The sequence below is a fragment of the Belonocnema kinseyi genome, chromosome 1 (assembly GCF_010883055.1).
Source record: "Belonocnema kinseyi isolate 2016_QV_RU_SX_M_011 chromosome 1, B_treatae_v1, whole genome shotgun sequence".
Lineage (NCBI taxonomy): Eukaryota > Metazoa > Arthropoda > Insecta > Hymenoptera > Cynipidae > Belonocnema > Belonocnema kinseyi.
The window spans coordinates 57,532,364-57,538,342 of NC_046657.1; the positions used below are offsets into that span (position 1 = coordinate 57,532,364).

Genomic DNA, 5,979 nt, shown 5'->3' on the forward strand with positions numbered 1-5,979 from the left:
CACAAAGTAATCAACCTTATTTTAATCTTTGCAAAATTTTTCTAATTTTTAAGCTTTTGAAAAGTATCAATATCTCTGAAAATATTTAACTGGTTTTAAAGTGTTCACACTCATTTTTATGGTAAGAATCCGTAAGCATGTCTGAAGCCTAATGATTTTTGAATAAAAACGTAAATTTCCAACCAAAAACACTAGCATAATCTGGAATTGGTTAAGATTGTAAATTTGAGAATTTTAAAAGAAATTAATTCCATTTAATTTAAATGATTTTGCTTTTGAAATATCGATTTGAGGTTAACTACACGAAAATAACCAGGAATCATAAAATTTTAACTGTTCTTTAAAATCTAATTTTTTTCTTATACCAATAATTACCGATGAGAAACATTGAGATAACCTAAGGATAAATTGTTATAAATAGTTAATCATGTTTCAAATTTAATGATTTTTGTTTGAAATAACTGATTTCATGCGAAAAAGTTAACATAACCTTTAATTGCTCCAAAAATAATTAATATTTCTCTTCTTATTTGTAGTTTTTAGCTTTCTTCTTTTACTTCAATGATGATAGCTTATAAAATAATTAACTTTTTTAATTCCTTGTCTTCTTCCCGTTATTAAGGTAAAATTCAGCTTTTTTCGAGTTTTTCTTTCTGGTTTTCTTCTTCTTTTTATTACATAACTCAAAAAGAAATTAACCCTATTTTAATGTCTAAAGATATTCGAATAATAATATGAATTTCCAACTAAAAACACAGACATGTTCTGAAATTGGTTAAGATTGTAAATTTATAAATTATAAACCAAACTAATCACATTTAATAAAAATGATTTTGCTTTTAAAATATCGACCTGAGGTTAAACACTCCAAACTAACTAACGAATGTCATTATTGTCTCATCTCATTATTGTTTTACTAGAACTACCGATTTCTGGTGGAAACGCCCAACATATTTAATTTTAAATACCAATTTCCAACTAAAAGCACAGACATAATTCGAAAATTTTCAAACTTGTACATTCTATTATTGTAACTTAAAAATCATTGGAGTTAAATTTAATTATTTTTGTTTAAAGATACCGATATCAGGCGAAACACACTAAGGCAATCTACATTTTTGTTAAAAAATGGTACATGGTCTTCATTGTTTAATCATTTTTGTTGGAAGTACTGATAATTTAAAAAGAATCTGACACAACATACTATAGTGAACACCGCCAGCTTACCGCAGATTCTACGAGGTATATATTTTTTAAAGTTCTTCGAAATCTTATAATTTTTTACTAAAAATGCCGTCTACTTTCTACTTATGCACAAACATTATAATGAAAAAATATACGTCACTACGGACTGCGTAAAATAAGATTGTATTATAATTTAAATAACAAATTGTATTGTAAATGCTACTAAAATAAAAAATAATTCACGATCACTTTTTAATCTAAATATTTCAAACCTACATTTGTGTGCTTATTATTATTCATAAATCTGAATGAATCACCTTGCCTAGTACATGAATGTAATATTGACCAAAATAAATTATTTCATTTATTATGGTCGATAATATATCGTTTTGACATTCAAATTGACTCATTCAGATTAATAATTTATTTCCTAATAAATCTTAGTATTCCATATAATTATTAGAAATAGTCACTGGATATTACTCTTCAACATCATATATAATAAACAGTAGCATGTTAGATAATTCACTGTAATATCTGAAATATTTAAATTTAACACCTCAGATACTTAACAGTAATATCAAAGATCTTTTTTTCAAATTTTTCGCTTCTTGCTTTAATATCATATATACTTTGAATAAACATCGAAGACATTTATAATAAGTATCTCCCATATTTAGAATAAGTATCTTGGATATTAAAGACTTAATATCTACGGATATAAAAGATTTAATATCTGCGGATATTAAATCTAAGTATCTAGATCGTTGTCCTATAGTTAAGTTACAGATATGTTACGGCTTAGTATCCAGATACTAACTGCTGGTATCCAGTTTTCTCCGTGTACTTTTATATAATATATATATAAAAGTTGTCAATCCCTATTGACAAGCGACAAAAGAGGCTGTTTTATTGCATTAGTACCCGTATTTTCATGTAAAAATTCGAAAGCGAATATAAAATATAAATATTTTAGGGTTTCTTTTTTATGTACATAAATGTCGAATGCGTGTACTTTAAGACAAAATAATCCGTTTTTAAACGTATCCTTAGGATATTTTCAACATTTCTTCACGTATCTTATATTATAGCATCAACGTTTTTCGATGAGTACGTAAGTTCTTTTAATGCTAATTTTATAAGAGTTAATTTTATCTTTTAAGGCCATGTGATGAGTGGGTCACGTGACCAGATTCCTACCTTACCGCAACTTTGTTATTTCCCAGCTTATATTTACACGAAACGACACATCGAGTTGAACATTTGGGATACTAAACAAGAAGCACTAAGAATGGTGGGTCTGATCCTAAATTTGTATAATCATGAAAAAAGTTTTTTGTTGTAAATAATTTTTTTTTGCTTTTTTTATAATCATCAAAGTTCAAGACCAGACCCACCTTTCTTAGTGCTTTTGATTTATTATCCCAAATTTTCAACTTGATGTGACGCTTTGCGTAAAAATAAGTTGGGAAATAAGAAAGGTGGCGGTGAACTAGGAATCTGGTCACGTGACCCACTCGTCACATAGCTTTAAAAACGTAGAGAGCTATCAGAATTCTATCAAAACTACGAGAAACTATGATTATTTAAGAAAACTCAATTTCGGCAAAAAGTGGACTTAGCACCGTTTAGCTTTCCCGGCTTTATATGCAAATAAACACACACACACACACAAAACTTGTCAGTAATTTTTTGCATGTTTCTTTTTTTTAAATAGAAATATAATAATCCACCCAATTGTACATGGTGAATTCTTTCTTTCGTGGGGTAAATATTACTTGAAAACGAGCATGAAGTTCAAAATTCATTTGAGAATCCTTCACTTTGCACAAGATACGTTGGCAAGAAAAATAAAAAAGAGATATTAATATATAAAGAATTATATTTAAATATATTATGAAACTATCTTAGTTAAATTTTTTAATCAGACAAAAATTCAAAAAGTTAAAGCTTTTTCCAAATTTAAATAAAATTTTTTGTGAGTTTTAGAAACTTTTGCAAATATGTAATAATATTAAATATATATATATATATTTCTTATCTTGATGAAGTTTTTTAATTGGACCAAAATTATCGGGCACGAAGCGCAAGTTTCATGATGAGAATGTAATCGTCAGAACCGTAGGTGCTGTGAGAACCTTATTGAAGAACAAATTGAAAAAAAATTCAGTTACAATTAATGCTGAAATTTCTAAGAAGTTCAAAGCACAGTTCTTGATTCAAGTTATAATATTTATGATATATGAAAAGGCAATATATATCAAAAGGCAACCTTGATATTGATTCTGTTAAAAATAAACGGACTTAAAAAAACATTTTTTAAACAAATAAACTTTCTGTTAATTATTAAAAATTACTTGGGAATTATTATATTTTCATACTAGAAAAATAATAATTCTTGGCAAAATAAAAATAAGTGTTCGAAGGTGTAAATTTCGTGCAGAATGAGCACTTTTATATATCTTATATAAAAGTATATATATTTTTATATATTTTATAATAATCATACTAAATTTTATATAGCGAAACTGATAATGCGAAACAAAAAAAACTTGTCGTATTCCTGCCATTCTTTGTTGTTTAAAATTTCGCGCTAATGGTAAGTACGCTGACGTGCCGAGGAGGCCGCTGTGCGGAAAAATTTAAGCGGTGACAATTATAAACCGGGTGCAACCAATTTTTCAAAATCCAATATCTTTCAATTTTGAACAAAAACAATAGAAATTGACCAACAAACACCAACAAACGACCCAGAAACTATTTCGCGAAGAGTTTTTGGAAAATGTAAAAAATTAGAGCGCTAGAAAACATTGCTCTTGTGCTAGTGTGAAGTTTGCACTCAAACTTTAAATATTAATAAATTTTGCAATTTTAACCAACAAACGTCGAAAGATGACCAACAAACACCAACAAACGATTACAAAAAGAAAAAATTCGATATTTCCAAATTAGTGAAAATTGGGGTGCTAACTTCACAAGGGTCTACGATTACAGCATTATCCCTGATCACGTAGGCTTTTATGGCGCGCATGAACACTCTGTGGTACCAGAAATACCCAGAGCTTCAGCACGTTTCGCATCAGTCTTTACGACATCAAGTCGACTACCTCCGGAAAAAGTGATGTGTATGTAGAGTGCTTCTCCACCTGCCGTACGAACAAAGGCGCAGACGAAGGGGAGGCAGCGAAATTAAGAGAGTCCGACCTCTGGACCACCAACTGCTCAGTGTATAGAGATGCAACATAGAAAAACCTTAAGTTAAATTTTTTTGCACGTAAAATTTTCCGCTGTTAAAGTTTACATGCTATTTGGCGAAAGTTTATCCTACGATGGAATAAAATGTGTTGTCTGCTACGGCGTCCTCAGCAGCACTGGGAAAACAGCAAAGTATGAGTGAATTCGAACTATAAATCGGGACACCAGATTTAAAGCCACACAGAAAAATCAAAAGTTAAAATTGGTTGCATTTGAGATTTGCAACGGTTAAAAATTAAACAAATTACGGCGAAAGCTTCACTGCGATTAGGAGAAGAATTCTGATTTCGTCTGCTGCGTCACGCTGGCGTGATCAAATATTGGTAAAACTTGTGAAGAGCTTTCGTTGATTCAAATCGAAGGCTAAAATCAAAGAAGCATGAAATAACAAAAGATGTATGCATCAACTAAAAAAAAGACTGAGCAAGACAAAATGCGTCCTGCGTTTAATGTGTGATTTACTACATAGGATATGGTAGATCGTTCACGGAAAGGGTTCGAGAGTTCGCTCAACAACTGAATATCTAAGGATCCTCTAGGGAAGGATGCGTCAATGTTATTCCTCCACGGACCCGTGAAAAGTGGACAGGAAGTGACGTCAGACTCCCTTAGGACGATCGTACTTTTAACCCTCAAACTGGATGCAAGGTTGTGTCATACACACACATATTTACACACTGCACCGACGGAAAGCTGCCTCCCACTACCCCCACCTAACCTGACCGGAAGTCTCCAGTAAACTCAGTTCGACCAATCCGTATTAGGCACACGGTTTGGCGCATCCTTCCCTAGAGGATCCTTAAAGTATCTACCATCAGACACTGAAAAAATCGAAGCTGCTGACATCCAGCAGCATTTTATATATAAAATGCGGGTGATACACGACGAAAGGAAAAGAGTACAAAAGAGGGAGAGCGATAGGTCAGGGAGAATCAACAGTTTTTCGCTGACCCATTGTGCCACTTCAGCTATCACCCTGTTCCTGACAAAAATCCTCTGAATTCAAACAAAGTAGAGACTTTTTGGAGAGCCTCTATTTCCGCGAGAGATAAAGTTAATTGTCCAAAACGAGAAGTGCCAAATTTTTGGACAGCAGTCTTCATTGAACACTGAAGGTCTGACATTGTTCTCCAAGACTTCGAGAAACGATCATATTTCAAGACATTAAAATGGAGGTGCAAGAAGTTTACCCAAAATACTCGGTTAAATAATTGTCTGTGTGATCTGTGCTCTCAGACGTGCGACACTACCACTGGTTGATAACCTTTAAACAACATCCGCGTGCCAAAAATACGCCCACGTACTTGCGAGATGGATGCAGTGAGCCGTTATCCTTGGGTCGCTTTGAGTCCGCAAGACGCGCAAGCGTTTTGCAGACCTGTAATTGAGATTTCATCATGCCCTGTAGCCACCCATCTTACGGCCATGAGATGTAGCTATAGATGTAATTTACCTTCGTTTTACTGGGAGCCGGTGTTATTTTCATATATGTGAGTTACTCCCAATGGGGTCATGCAGAGGTTGTTTAAGCTTTTTAAA

General features: G+C 32.2%; 1 protein-coding gene across 1 annotated transcript in view; it reads left to right on the top strand.

Annotated features, from left to right (window-relative positions):
- Positions 1–5,979, top strand: part of LOC117177889 (lipase 3-like) — a 44,794-nt gene that overhangs the window by 33,199 nt on the left and 5,616 nt on the right. The gene's annotated exons all lie outside the window — the stretch shown is intronic.